Raw genomic sequence first — 16,319 nt, 5'->3', positions numbered from 1 at the left:
ACGGTAGAGAGGAGTGGAGAGGAATGCTCAGACAACCTCTGTCTCTTCCACTTATTGTAACAAGTAGAATATTTATCCACGCCTCAGTGACCAACAGGAAAACATTGGAAGTCCATCCTTCTCTCCCTCTCTCCCTCTCTCCATCTCTCTCTCCCGGATGCTTGCAGTAAACAAGATACGGCCCCTGCTTGCCACAGCAGTTCACATGTTTCTCTTAGAGGGTAAATGCATGCCTGGGTTAATTAAGTAAGAGGTTTTTTTTTTAAGTGGCCCTATTGTGTTTTCTGTCTTGGTAAATATTTTATACCGACAGAATTAAATGGGGGAAAAAACACAATTGTGGGTTTACTTGATGACAGAGACCAAGATTTTGAATACAAACGAGCCCAATCAACCCTTGAAGTGTCTAAATGTGCTTTTGCAGGTGTGTTTGTTATTCCTTTCTGTTTCTGCACTAACAGTTTGCAGTGCATTGTCAAATGGTTGATAATTTACTTGAACAATTATTAAATGTATGTTTAATTTTCTGCCAATCAACAATTACTCAACTAATCATCCACCATTGGTATGTATGCTAATACTATTCACTCCATTGGGCCCTGCATTATTGGAAAATGGGTTGTGTTGATGTCTAGTGCAGTCATTTGCCATTATGTTTTTGCATTTTGCACAAGGCGTACAGGAGTCTGTCCCATGACATGATGGACCTGTCGGCTGCGCTCACACTGCATTGTCAAACAGCATCATGGATGTCAGATTCATTTGAGATACGCAAAGTGTTGATGCAGTTGCGTGTGTGCCTGAACAAGCGGTCACGCCTGTCTGCTTTAAACGACAGGCCATCAAAGAGGAAGGATGTTTTGCACTCCCATTAGCAACTGAGAATATTCAGGAGTTAATTATCTGGATTGAAGGAAAAATTTAACAAGTGCATGTTTCAATGAGCCAGACACTTCCTGCACACCTTGAGCAACTACCCGTGTACAAGATGTTACAGAACCCGTTAAAAATCCTAGCAACATACTAAAAACACATTTATCCTCAAAACAAGATCAATCTAATCCCTTAGCCGCTCTCCTCTTTGTTCCCCTTTTAGTAGTGACAAGCCCAGACGGCGGAGGGAGGTGGATCGAGGAAGGGGAGCTGCCTGCCTGTGTCCTATTTGTAGCGGTTGCCAGACACTATAAAATCCCCTCTAGTTGTGTAGAATATGTCGCCCACCCACTGACAGCCTCTTCAGCTTGACACACTCTGCATTGCCAGTGGGAGATAGTGGGATGAGATATGCAACCAAACTGTATTAATCCTGTTACACAGTTATGCATAGACCACAATCTCACTTACAGAACATATATATTTGCATAAATGAAACAGCAAAACCTCAGATAGTCGGCAGGTTTTCATGTTTTAAAATTGTAGAGCTGGTACGACAATAGTTTTCTCCAGATAATGTTTCGAGAAGGACGATGTAGATTGATCTACACGAAGATTAGTTGCCACGTAGTTTTTGCAGACATTAAAAAAAAAAAAGATGACGTGTGTGGGCCCACCTTACCAAATGCACATTTATCACTGAAAAGGGCTAAAATATCTTTGAAATTATGCCTGCTTGATTATTAATGAGGTCAATTAAATTTCAGAAGCCATCTTTTCGAGACCTGCAATGTATTCAACCTCTTAAAATGGTCTGCAAGTTAGGCATTAATATTCTTCAAGCACATGTTTTCATATTGAAAAAGAATTATGTCTATTTAGAAAACCAAGTGAGTTGGAAACAAAAATTAATGGGGAGAAAGTGACCGTACACATACAATGAATTTCAATTACATCCCTATGCTGTCTGAGCTGAGAAACTACCCAATCACACAATGATGAACACTGCATGTGGAAAGCTAGAAAAGGAACAATTTGACTGCAGGATGATATTTACATAGGATGCTTAAAGAAATGCAACTAAGAGTGTGATGAAAGATCAATCGCTCTCATTATAAACCCATATTAGATTCTAAACTCAGAATTTAATTTATTAACTATAGTTAGAAGCATGATAGGCTAATTTAAAATGTGTTGAAAAGTACTCGCTGCTCGCTCTATATGCAGACCTACATGATCATTTCTGAAACATTTCTCTCACTCAATGCATCATATATGTGTCAGTCATCAAGGCCAGCTCATCACCAACATACTTGATATTTCCCACTCCTCACGTAGGGAGGAAAGCTACAGCTTTCCTCCCTATGTACGTCACGTTCCTGTTGCTGTGTGACCCGATACAAAGAACTTCTCCTTGTTGTTTACAACAGACACAATACACTGCCGCTGCACGTTCCCGACAGCACCGAGAGCTTAGCATGTGATTAGGGCTCACGTTGCCAGCAGTAGAAAGACAGTAAAACTTTTCGCCAGCAAAAGGGAAGTGCACTTCAAATGTGTTTCCTTTTAGTCACATAGCAACAGCAGCCGCCTTAGCCAGTTCTGGCTGAAAGCATTTGCTAAAAAGCGGGTTACTGTCACGGGGGAAAAAAGGACCAAACCTGCCAAGGACAGTTGCTATGTTTCGCCTTCACTTGACATTTCCGCACCATTCTGCGACCGCTTTGGCCTCAGCCCTTTAAGATCATATATATTCACAGGACTCAATGGTCGACTCTTTTCAAGTCCAACTTGTGTCCAATAGCTCGATTGTTACATCAGTTAGGGCAGCTGAACACATGCAACGCTACCAGGGAAACAACTTATATGCAGAGCTTCCTTGATAGCTTATCTTAGACCTTTAAACAGCAGTGGAGGTGCACAGTGTCAGCTCATTGTCACTCTGTCAGCTACCCTAGTGTCCCACTCCATGTTAACATGCAAGTCCCTATCCAGTAGGCATTAACATGCAGGGCCAGCAGCCGTTAGGTGGGCCTGAGCAGAGCCCAAGGCAGGTGGCAGATAGTCAATGTGCATGCTCCTAAATCATTCATGTAGCTGGGTGGAGGGGTGTATGTGTGTGTGGGTGTACTTGTGCGTGAGAAGAGAAAGTAGAGGCCTCTATTGATGTTGCAATATAAGAAGTAAGAGTGCTGGTCGAAATAGTATTTTTATAGCCTTTGTAGGATCCCAAAAGTGGATATAATTCATGTGTATATTCCTTATTACCATATGGGTCCCTTGGATGGAGCAAGAAAAAACATAATGTGGGAAAGGAAAAGAGGACAGGAAGCCAGGTGTGGCAGGAAGGGATCGGGGCTAAATGGGATTGGAAAGATGAGAAGGAGGAGGGAAGGTGAAACTGACATTCTTGAGAAGGGGCAAGCCATGTGGGCGAGGTTTTGTTAATGAATTAGTATGCGTGGCTGGTACCGCACAATGACCTCAAGCAAGGCGCTGAAACGCCATAGACACACGACTGAAACTAACTCTAACACCACAAATTATTACCTTTTCATTATGGAAATTAGCCCTTGCTTCTCATTCCTCCCACTCTGTCTCTGTCTCGCGTCTCTCCCTGGCTCTTTTTCTATTCCTCACATCTCCCCACTCGCTCTGGTATATTGGAGGAAGAATGGTGTTGACTCTGAAAAGCAATTACCTGTCATTTACCTGTCTCTCTCTCTCTCCCTCTGATAATGAATTTCAAGTGAAAGGTGAAATAATTATCTTTTCTCACACAAAATCAAAGCTGTGGGAGGGGACAGCCCCTGTCACAATATGTGGCATGCCATATGGGATTTAAGGATTCTTAGTGAACACATACGCCCACGTACAGTGCAAACACACACACACACACACACATAGTACAAAGTTGTTCTTTGAACTGCATTTGAAGAGTACCTCAGCCTTAGCTGAGACCGTGACAGCAAGTTAACTTTATGCAACCAGTTGGCCTGTCTGATCTGAAAGTTCAGGTTTAGATCCGGTAGCGACACTTCTCTAAATGTTCATTTACTGTAGCTGTGATGAACTGATCGCCCGTGACTTCAAACAATGTGACACAGAACGATGACCATTGTACTGCTTCTCAAGACACTGGGTCAGTTTATACTATAATATATACTATATGCTGGGATTATTCAGATGGCTTTAAAATGAATTGAGTGCAGCAGGTGGACATACTGTGACTAACAAAATACATAATGCCTCCAAAGCTATACAACCTATTGTTGACACAATGGATGATGTTGTGTTCTAGGATACTATATTTAGATCAAGGGGAATGCTCTCTTAAACCACTAAGCCACTACTGAATAATTTAAATATGGATTCAATTGGTAAAAAGAAAAACCTTAACAGAAAAACAGAAAAAAGAGAGGAGAAGCGTGAAACGCCATATAGTTAAACAAGCATCCAATTTTATTGGTGCAAACAAAGGTTTTAAGGAGAATCAATGTGGATGCTTTAAGTTTCCAGAGGGGAAATCAGAGCTGGCAAAAACAACACAATTCACAACAACGACACAGGAAAAATAGTGTTGCTATACAGCAGGCTGGCTGTGGTGGTGGATATATAATGAATGAGTGTCACCTGTCAAACAATCACTAAATAAATGTGATCTTCTGACATTATCTAATGCTTTTTTCTTTACCCAGTCCTTGATGACTTTCATTGTCCGATTTTGTTTTAACTAACTGACTTTACTGAATAAAAACAGCAGGGACTCCACACCAATTGCCCCATAAAAACTCAAATTTGCAAAGTCTATCCAGAGTAGACAGGCCAGTTAGAAGCTAGTGGCCAACACATACAGACTGCTTTATCCTGCGATTGTTTCTTTGCAAGTGTGAAATGTTGAAGCTTTTTTATTAAAAGAGGTCAGACAGTCAAGAGGGAACATTAAAACAAACAGTTTCTTGAGAAAAAATTACCCAACAACTGGATTGTTTGTTTCCAGCTCATCAGATTTCTGGCCTGGCATCATGTTGAGCCACAGAGCAATGGCACATATGTAAACATGAGTCCGCTGGATACATCACAACTGCTCAGTCAACTTTGTTTAATTGCTCTGTTGATGGTTCAAAACACAATTATGGTCAAAGAAAACTGTCATCCATTTGTCTCATCTTTACCCTTTTTTTGGTCCCGCGTGTGTTGCTGTGTGCAGTCGGTTTGCTCGTGTGTGTGTGTGTGTGTGTGTGTGTGTGTGTGTGTGTGTGTGTGTGTGTGTGTGTGTGTGTGTGTGTGTGTGTGTGTGTGTGTGTGCAAAATGGGATGTTGCAGACGCTTTCACAGCAGGCAGTTGTTCTACGTGGAAATAAAATGGGGAGACAGGGAGGGGAACGGAAAAAGAAGAGGAGGGCACAGATGAAGAGGAGCTGAAGAAACAGCAGGAAGACTAAATAGGAAATGGGAGGTGAGAAGTGGGTGAGTGTAGGGATGAGATGGTCTTGCTTGTTAAAGGTTCCTCACTGTTGCACCTTCAGGGGAACAGCTTTTAGCAGCGGGCCACAAAGGGGCTTTAAAATAAAACAACAATCACCCACAGCCTCTGAGAATGAGTGACGAAAGAAATATTGAAGTGATAGAAAAAAGAATGAAGGAGATTGTATAAGGACAAAGACAGGCAGCAAAGTATGAACCGATGAAAGATCATTTTTTGCAAAGTCTAATCCTATCCATCCATTTCGACACAGATGATCTTTAAACATCCTCACGTCCATATATTATCTGTTTTCTGTGTGTGTGTGTGTGTGTGTGTGTGTGTGTGTGTGTGTGTGTGTGTGTGTGTGTGCATATGTAAATGTGAATGCGTGTATGGTTTACTTATGGACCAGAGCATGATGCCTTTGTCGATATCCAATCACCATGAAAAACTACACTCTGTGAACTAAAAGCGAACCTCAGGGAGGGTCAGACATTTATCTGTGCCTAACAGGCTTTCCCACTGTTGGCCGACACACACACGCACACACACACACACGCACACACACCCACAGACACACACACACACACCAGAAAATATTATTTTAATATAAAAAAATGAAAAAATGAACACTTTTCAAATGGATAATATAGGTAGGCTGCATTGGCGGCCGTGGTTTTAGGGCAGTGGTTCTCAACTGGTCTGGCTCCAGGACCCACCATCACCCTTAAAGACAAGCCGCGACCCAAACCGAGGAACATTCTAAACGTCTCCAATGTATTTAATGAAAAGATGGTGCAGTTTGAACCTGAGATAGGATGGAGACAGTAGTGTTACATGCTGGGTGTGTGATTGTGTGTGTGTAGGGGTGTTGAAGGTGCATAACAAAACAAGAAGATAAGTAACAGAACCTAAACTAATTCTGTGGCCCAGGTGCATAATAGTCACATGGCAATAAAAAACAACATTGTTACGATAATCCTTTAAAGGATTTATGTGTTGGTGCCATTCTGTTGAATCACGCTCAAAAACGTCTTCGTCTGTGAGCGAGTGACGCAACGTCCCCTCAGTATCGGGCCACACAGAAAGAATTAAAAAAAACAGAAAAAAAAGGCTGGTTTTATTTGGAAAAATGAGCGGATACATCCATCTGTGCATCTGAGCCTCTTACTCTTGACACATGTCAGAGGCTACGTGAGAACGTCACCCCAAAAATTAAACCTAAATGTACGTTTCAAGTCTGCCAGAGTGCCGTTCTGGATTAAAATCCAGGCAGAATGTCCTAAAATCGCCAAAAAGGCTCTTAAAACCTGCAAGCAACATCCAAACCATGAGGGTGAATAGAGATCGCGATCAGTAGTGTTGCATGCTGGGTGTGGAAACCATGAGTGTTAGTACAGATCGAGAGGAATAGTATACAATTCAGTCAGTGAATTATTGACTCTAGGTTTAAGAGTAAAGTTAACGTGTTCTGTGAAGCACAGGATGTAGTCGGGGCCGGCGATGACTGGGAGGGCCGGGTGGTCATGGAGGTGGTCCGGCTCCAACGCTGTCGGCCCCTGTGGCCAGTCCGGCCCTGGTTTGAAACCTGGCACACGCTGCTGAAAACATGGAGGGACGAGCCGGCTAAAAAAACGACACTGCTCTGCATAAAAGTCAGTTCAAAATAAAATCACAGGATTAAAAAAATAATTAGAATTTTTTTTTTTTCCCCAAGCAAAGGCCCGCGACCCATTAAAAACAGGTCCCTGGTTGAAAACCACTGTTTTAGATAGTCCACACCATGGACGGACTGCGGGAAAAAAGTGTCCCTGGAGTTACTGTCACAGACCGACACACTAATACAGGGCGCGTTCATACAGTCCGCTCCGCCACACAGCTCTCGCGAAGGCCCTTCCACGTATTTTAAACCGACTAATCTTACATAGAGGAAGAGAAGTGAAATGTGATTGGATAAAAAATGCTGTTAAACAGGTCCCAAGAAGCACTATACATACAAGAGGCCTGAAGGAGCAGATGAACAGATAAACGGCAGCTGTGCAATGATAAATAAATATTGCCCCTACAGGGCACACCAGAGGATTGTCGGTTCGATCCCCGACTCCGCTAGTCTATGTCGATGTGTCCTCGGGCAAGATGCTTTAAGGTACACAAACGATGTCACCAAATTGCTGCGTGCTGTGGTCTTTCAATGTTAGCGTCTTGATGGGCCGCCGTTACTTTGCATGGTAGCTCCTGCCATCTGAGCTTGACTCTGAACCCCACATTGACATTAGCAGCAGTTCTGCTTGCAGTGGTATGTAGAACTGGTTCGTTGACTCCAGGGAAGTGAAGAAGAGTATTGTTTGTAAGTATTCAGCAGCAAATGTTGGACTCGGTCTGCCTTCCCCCACTGCCTCTCGGAGCACCGTTTGCTTGTTTATTAGTATTCTCGCATGTCCAAATTGCACCAATTTCATCACGGCACTCCCTTGGGTCCTAAGCAATCCACCCGCCAAGAGTGAAGTAGAACGGAAGAGCGGTTTTCTGGATATGCAAAGGACATGCCCACATACATAACCAGATGGGCAGAGATTTCTTGCTTTATAGAAAAATGTGAAAATCCACATCCCTCTCTCTGTCCCTCCTTCGTGCATTCTTCTCCCATCAAATGGTGTACAATATGCAGAATAAAATTATATTTACTATGTGTCTTTTAATAGTCCAACAGCTGGCGCTGTGCAGCAACAAATATAATTGACTAGTTTTGTGTTTACTTCTACTCACAATCAGCAAACTCATAAAGACACATATGAAGAGGAACTAATGAGCAAAAGCAGAACATTTGATTTGTTTATCTGACACCATATTTTGCTTTTCAGTCTATTTGTCCTCAAACAGTAGCAGCGACAAAAACAGACTGCAATAGTGCAACATAGACAGAGAATAATGGATCGAGCAACAGAGACAGAGAGTGCAATCCACAGATAAAGGGGGAGGTGCACGCTGGAATCTCAACACCTGATCCACCAGGGAGCGAGTGAGAGGAAGGCTCTTTGATCTCAGGAGAACAGCTTGGTTTGTGGAAAGCTGATTGGAGACAAATCCGTATTGTAAACACCCTCGAGCACACACACATAAACATGCACACATAACAGACATACTGTATGATATCAGTTCTCTTTGAACAACAATGTACCTTGATACTGAAAATATGAAATGCACATCGTGTCAATCATGAAATAGTCGGCGTGTCGCAACCTCGTAAACAGAGCGTTCTCAGCAAAGCAGGAGACCACACGGACACAGTCCTTTTGCAGGAGTTACTGCTTTTCTGATAACAGGTCAAAATAGGCAGTTTAGGGATGCTACGAGACACGGGTCGTGATGTTCACCGTGAAATTTTTAAAAGTGAAATATTGCTTTTTATTTAAAACAATTGTGTGTCAATAATCCAGCGCCTTTTTAATCATGCTTTTGTACGATTATAGTGGCAGACTCGCTCTGCGCTTCTCTACACTCCGACTTTGAGTGTAATTAATTTGCTAAAGAAGAGACAAAGCGCACAATAAACTGAGTTATAGATGTATTTGATGAGGCTATCTTTTTTTTTTTGGGGGGGGGGGGGGGGGGGGGTTATAGTGATTGTGAGAATAGAATTATCAAAAAATCTTTTCACCATGATAATCATATCATGAAAATCAGTTGCAAGTATTTACATTTTTATTTAAAAAAAAATGAAAAATGAAAAAGGTTTCTCAGAATCTTGTCTCTCTTGCCCTACTTCTTCACCAGGAAAAAGTTCATGTTATGCAAATGCTCACTAACGCTAATATATGAAGGCTGGCATAGGCCTCATTTGCATATGGCAGCACACTCAGCTCGTGAAACGGTGTGACACGGTGTGGCTGACCCTGGTCACGTTGCCAGGGGAACAACCCCTCAACCCCAACCCCCACGCCCACACACAAATACACAAAAACGGAGAACCACAACACGCGCACACTATGACTACAACGACTCCAATGATGTTGGTCGCTTCTGATGAGCTGAATTAATTCCCAATTCAAGGTTCATGACGACATCCTGAGAGCCATGCAAAGTTTGCCCCTCGACTCCAGACATCCCATGGCGAACATGGTCTTATGATCCAACAGGCACAAAGTGACAGTGGTAATGGGCTGCTTTTGTGTCCATCACAGCCACTTAGCTCTGCTTTTGAAATGAAAATAGTTGGATTACAGACAACAATGGGCGCAGTCCTCTTTTGGTTAATTTACAATAGAATGACAAAGCTTCTCTTCCTCTCGCTGCAATCCAAATAAAGACATAGTTCCATGTTGGGAATCACCGCTGTTCTTTTCCTATTGACACTTAGACACACACACACACGTATGCGGCTCAGTGTGAGACAAACAAAGACACACGTAAGCATGGACGGGCAGGCAGCATCGTTTATATGTATGGGGCATGCTTTCAGGCAAACCCTCACACACTATCCATTTTTCTGAAGAGAACAATGGCTGACAGGGATGGATGTTCTGGATTCTAGCTGCTTAAGGATTATATGAATGGGTCTTCTCAGCACACGATAAGCCAATAAGACTTCTTCTTGGACAGCACATTTGGGCTGCTGAGATGCGACTTTCAGGAATCCGCTTCCTGTCAGAGCATCTATGCATATATCAAACATGACACTTGAAAGGAAAACTGCTGAGAAAACCAAGATACAAAGTGAAAGTGTGGTAAACTAGTCAGTCAGGCTAGCTGCATGGGTAGACCTGCTTGGATTTAGAAGCCACAACGCCAGGTACTACAGCTTCTATCTGTTTATCTGTTTATGAAAGCCACCACAAACACTTTTCCTGACAGCCTGACGTTTCTCTCAGTATTATTTTTCTCCCCCGCATTATCTGAACCCATGTCAGACATTCATACAATCCTTTCACTCTCACATCCTTTCTGTTTCTCTTCCATTACCTGGTGCAATCTTTCCCTCCATTATGCTTTGCTCATGGCAAAGATTCAATTTAATGATGGTGTCGCCATTGAGACTGAGTTGACACCTAGCAGGCTCGAGATTGATCTGATGATACGATATTTGTTTTCATATCCCCTTTATGAATGAATCGTATGTGCATAAAGTCTATTTGATGACATTTTGGCATAAAAAAACAAACATGTTACTATTACATTATAGACACAGAAGTGGGCATTTAAAGAAATATATATTTTGAGTGCTGCTGCTCTGTTGAGGGGGCACTGCCTTTCTAAACATATTGGCATATTGCAACATCATCAAAGGGTTAGTATTAGTACATTCATTGTCTTCTTTAAAACAGGGACTGTGTACTATTAATTTAAAACACCATAGACATCACAATGCAAACGTTCATTCGTTATCCCTGGGCATGTAATGAAATGTTATGGTGATTCATACTAATATGTGAAAAACAGTAGAATATATAAGATTATAAAATGCTTGTCACATTAGAATATTTAGAAGTAGCTGTATTGAGAGTTGTATTTAAATATAAATTATTTTCCAAAAAGTTCCGGCACAACGTAATCCAGAGCAATTTAAGCAGGATGAGCTTTAATTATTGCATTACTCCAAGCAGTCACTAAATAAAAGGCCTAATTGAGACACACATTGACACAATGCTCCTGAGCGAGAAGTGGATAAAGAATTGCCCCGCTGGCACAGACGATAATGAGAGGGACGGGGAGGAAAACATCTGAAACTCAACACATTTGTAAATCCCCAACACAAAACAGTGAAACATCAAGACTCAATTTGATTTGCATTGGTGCTTCATAAGGTGCAGTAGATAAAGAAAACAACTTGCCCCCTCCAAGCGTTGATGCTCGGAATACTGCCGTGTTTATATCGTTGTATTGATTGAAGGTTGCACAATTGAATTGCTTAATAAAAATATGTTATTCATATCCCATGCATCACTTCATGCATCATCGAGCCGTCCAGCTGCAACAATAAGCAATGCATCAAAACATTGAATCCATGATTTCCTGCAAACTCACATTGTATGTGCAATCTCTACGTCACCCATATTTCCCCGTATCATTCAGCCCTATTCTCGATGAACACTTGCAAAAGTATGATAGTGTAGAAATTGCTAACTATGTTATGTGGATGAGCTTGGACTGTTTACATACGACCACATACTGTACAGTAGAATAGAATAGATTTGATATAACAAACAGAATAACTATTTTCTTTATAAAAAAAATAGTGTCTGTAAATGTGGTATAGCACAAGATGTCTGCCATGTTAGAGCTTCACATAGCTCTTCAATGGTACATATCAGGGGTGTCAAACTCATTTTAGTGAAGGGGCCACATGCTGCCCATTTTGATCTCAAGTGGGCCGGACCAGTAAAGTCACAGCATAATAACGCATAATTAACGACAATGTTTCTCTATGTTTAAATCATTGGTGAAAGTTTTTAGATGATAAACTCTATTTTAAGGTCTTTCAACAATTACCTAGAAACATAAAGACCAAAAATTCAGACATCAACCCTCTGTTTGTCTGCCTGGGCTCTCCTCTGCAGATTCCCTCGCTTTGTGACACGTTTGTGACGCCACTTTCATGACGTGATCCATGTGGAACGACTTCTAACACAATAATATCAGTGCTCACATCAATTGTGACTGTGGATCAATGGTTTGCATGTCTGTCTTATAAGCAGAGGATCACAGGTTTAAATCCTAGCTCTGCTAATTTTAGTCTTAATTTTTATTTTTTATTTTCGGATTGAACACCCTGGCAAGCCGGACTGGACCCCCGGATCCGGCCCGCGGGCCGTATGTTTGACACCCCTGGTATATATGATCATAATTTATACATCACCTGCTATTAAACAGGATTGATATCCAGCCTCTTTGATCCTGTTTGGGCCTGTTAGCCAACATGTGATGGATTAAGCTAAGCTTTATTTCCAAACTCCAAAACACGCTTTACGTTGAAGAACAACAAAGCTTGGAATGGATGTGTCTCCTGTTGTGTTACAAGCAGGTAAACTCAACCAGCTATCATTGTATTTGACACATACACACACACACACACCCACACACACACACAAACACACACACAAACACATACACACACATTATTGTTTGAGCGTGAGCGACTGGCGTTCATTCCGAGGCAGCCTTTTGCGGTCCGCTCATGAAACACTTGTTCACACTATTCCTACTTCATTTGAAGCCCTGTCGTTGTGTAATTATATACATTTGGATATGCATATAAGATGTATTAACACCATAAAATGTATGGTTTATTTTGTTCTTCTATGTGTTGAAAATTGAGGTGAAAGGCCTTGATTTAAGATGTGCAGTGGACAAGTGCAGTCCAAAGGCCTTTCTTGCCCTTCATCAGTGCGGTTGCCCGTAAGTCCTCCTCCTACGCCCCATGTAAATGAATTTCACAGATTCATTAGACCTGGTGACCAAGGTTAATCAGCTCATCATTTGGTAAAGAAAAATCATCCCAATTATGATGGACTTCACCTTCACTTGCTTGCTGGAGAAAGCACAGAAAATATTGCATGGTTTCAAACTTTCAAAACAGACATTAAAAACCATTTCCTGAGTGCCTAAGTCTAGACTGAAAGATGTTGATGGCAGCTTTGATTTAGTTATCTGATTATGCTCTAGGGAACTTACTAATTTACAGTTATAATGGGTATGGCTGGAGGCATTGGGTATGACAGTCAGTGTTTCTGTGCTGTATGGAGCATCCATTTATTTGTCGTGTGTCTAATTCAAGACTGCAGCATACGCACTTTTTCCATTATTTCACCCCTATTTCTTGTTTATGAGTTTTCTTTCATTAGAGTGGCTTTTTAATTACTGTTCCCTCGCTCTTTATAGTCTTATTTTTTTCTCTCTCTCTTTTTTTATCAAAGTACTACTTTGATAGTTTTATAAGTTGCACCAGTGGCTGTGTGGTAAGCAGATTAATAGCAGAGTAATGTCATTAAAATGGTAATGGGTAGACTTGGGCGAGATGCTGAAAACAATAATACTCCACTTGATTAATGACACTCTAAAGCATGAGCATGCACAATAAATGCACACACACAGCCACACACACACACACATAAACTACCATTTTACTTTTATAAAACAGCTTGAAGTAATTGTGCACTTATTTGTTGGTGAATACACAAAGACAATAACATTTTCCACTTGTATGATATTTCATGTTTTTCCCCAATACATCAAATGGTAAATAGACCGCTACAACCCTTTATCAAAAGCACTTTACGTTTGTATACACACTGATGTAGCAAACTACCACACAGAGTGCTGGAGCAAATGTGGGGTTCAGTGTCTTACACTTTGCAAATGCCATTACGCCGTGCTCTTGTGGACATTATTTAAATTAAATGTTGAGCTGTCAGTCTTCCATGAGCAACCAGTAATGATTTCCAACTACAAAGAGTGGTTGAAAAAAAAAAGACAGAGAGAGAGAATGATGACTTGGGAGCGGTTTGGGAAATTAAATGAAGATGATTTTTTTGTTTTGTTTTGCTCAATATAACTGTAGAGAATGAGACGATTTGCCAAGAAGGAGCTGTATGAAAGCAACGGCTAACACACAATGCTACTTCTTTCTACATAGCAAAAGCTAGGCAGCAGCTGCACCCTGCATATGTGTGAGCGTCTTCATGATTCGCTGTGACTGTGTATCTACGCCTTCATACTTGGTGGTAAGACGTTTGAATTCAATGTTTGTTTCAGCCTCCTAGGATGCGAACAAATCCCCACAACCAGGCCGAACATCTACTTCTAGCTCCTGGTTCTACTGCACGAGATACAGAACAACACCCTATGGGCCAAGCCCGCTGGTGTGCCCGTTCTATACCACGATACTCTCTGACACACATGTAGGATGAGTATGCATGGATGGGGCTTTGTATCATTTAATATACTAACGTGTCAAAATGTATCAGGGGACTTTACAAAATAAAAGTATTTCAAAAGGCAACTGAAAATTAAGTCAAATTCGCTCTGACATACATTTTTCATGCATGCATGCACACAAACACACACCTCTGGGCCAGCCTCCAGGAGGTAGTTGAGGCCTTTCAGCCAGAGCGGCGTCAGGGGAACCTAGTCTCTGATCATTTAATAGGCCTGGACCCTAATAGACAGCGCTCGCTTCGTCAGCCTGTCAGGGGGCCAAAGCTGACCCTGCTGAGCCATTTTGGCTCTCGCTGGCTGCATGCTGAGAGGCTGAGAAAAACAGCAAATCCAGAGCCTCAAAACGTCTGTCTCTGTCACTGCTGGTCATTATTTAACCATTCACTACCAGTTTCCACATCGTCAAGACACATAAGCAACACCCGTAGCCATGATCAGAGACAGAATAAGAGAGGGAAAAAGTTAAATTCATTAGAGTTCTGCTAGTACTGTGACAATGGTGGTTTTTCATTGATTGGAGACATAGACACATGAACAAACACAAACAAAACGTAACACAAACCCTGTGAGCTGGCATTTTGTTACTTTGCACTATACTGTGCCCTGGGCTAGCAGTCATGCTGCATTTGAGGCAAAACTAAAATAGAATGTGACTAAAAGAAAGCCACACAGTGCCTTTCTCCAAACCACAACTGTGCCTGTAGCGAGGGAGAATGACAGCATGTCTGAGTGCTTACATTTATGCGCACACACACACACACACACACACACACACACACACACACACACACAGACACATCCACACACACGAGAAACAAAATAATGAGAAGAGAGAGAAGAAGGGCGTATGGAGTGCGACGCAACATCAGCAAACACCCCCTCAGCATGCCATTCAAGTTACACACGACCTTGACTAAAGGTGTGTGTGTGTGTGTGTGTGTGTGTGTGTGTGTGTGTGTGTGTGTGTGTGTGTGTGTGTGTGTGTGTGTGAGTGAAAAAGACACACTAATCACATCTCACCTGCATGTGACTGAGACACTGACGAGATCAGAGGGACACCGGTTGCAGACCGTTGTATGATACAAATCCCTGATGTGAAGCTTGATGCTTAGTGACTGATTTCTCTCCGTCATCCAGCAAAGGTAATATCCATCTAGATTCAGACTCAAATGGATCTAAATCAACTGTAATGATCTGCTTCCGTGTAAGCACCTGTTATGTGACAGCAACATGCACAAGGTTGAAAGCCAGGTCATCTCAGAGTCAAATCTAACATGTGTCTTCTTGTTGTACAGCTTTCCTTTCTGCTTAAGTAATCGCTTCTGACGTTATTGCATGTCTGAATTACGTCATGCTAGTGAGCAGGAGGGAGGAGTAGGAGAGAAGACAGGTAGTGAGCACAGTCCCGGAAAAGAAAATCAGCTTCCTGTCGTTCCAATAGAAAAGAATGGAATTTTGAGAGTGGGTGGGGATAATTGTATTATTATTGTATCATTATTTTTTTTATTATTTGTATTACGATATAATGTGATTACAAAAAATGTACGTCCATGTATTTAATTACATTTTTTTTTTTTTAAATCTGCAGAAAAGATGCAGGGCATGTTACTATTTCCAGCTCCTTCAGAATGCACATGAATATGTCACTAAATCATTTAGAGTCATAAGATAGATCTAAACAGTTGAATCAGGTTTTGGCAGCGCATGCTCCTGCCGATGGCAGTTGCCTGCACTGACACGAACAATGTATGGACAAGCAAACACGGTGCAGCTTTCAAAAGCTTTCACAAAGACACACTGGACCAAAGCAGACGTGATAAAAACCCAAACCCATCCAAACGACAATCGGACATACGGGCTGTTCATCTCCTGCTTTGCTAGATCAACACAGATTGGACTAATGTATCACCATAATCCTCACAACACTGAATCCGAACTGCTGCCTCATCCAACAGCAAAATGATCTCTCTGTGGCATGTGGGAAATTGTCACACTTTGATTTTCACTAACTGAGTCAGGTTTATCTTGGCATGGTTTGTCAACAGTA

The 16,319-nt window shown here is 41.7% G+C and overlaps 1 protein-coding gene across 4 annotated transcripts in view; it reads right to left on the bottom strand.

Annotated features, from left to right (window-relative positions):
* cadm2a (cell adhesion molecule 2a) overlaps positions 1-16,319 on the bottom strand; it is a 193,517-nt gene that overhangs the window by 160,424 nt on the left and 16,774 nt on the right. The window contains exon 1 of one of the 4 annotated variants that reach the window (XM_068599948.1): positions 3,424-3,442. The exons of the other annotated variants lie outside the window; for them this stretch is intronic. The gene's annotated coding sequence lies outside the window, so the exon portion shown is untranslated. Of the gene's footprint in view, positions 1-3,423; positions 3,443-16,319 lie in introns of those variants that run through there. 4 annotated transcript variants of the gene reach the window in all.

Source organism: Clinocottus analis, unplaced genomic scaffold (assembly GCF_023055335.1).
Source record: "Clinocottus analis isolate CAN_PGR_092001 unplaced genomic scaffold, fCliAna1.0.p SCAF_5, whole genome shotgun sequence".
NCBI classification, from domain to species: Eukaryota; Metazoa; Chordata; class Actinopteri; order Perciformes; family Cottidae; genus Clinocottus; species Clinocottus analis.
This window is presented reverse-complemented; position numbering and strand designations above follow the sequence as displayed.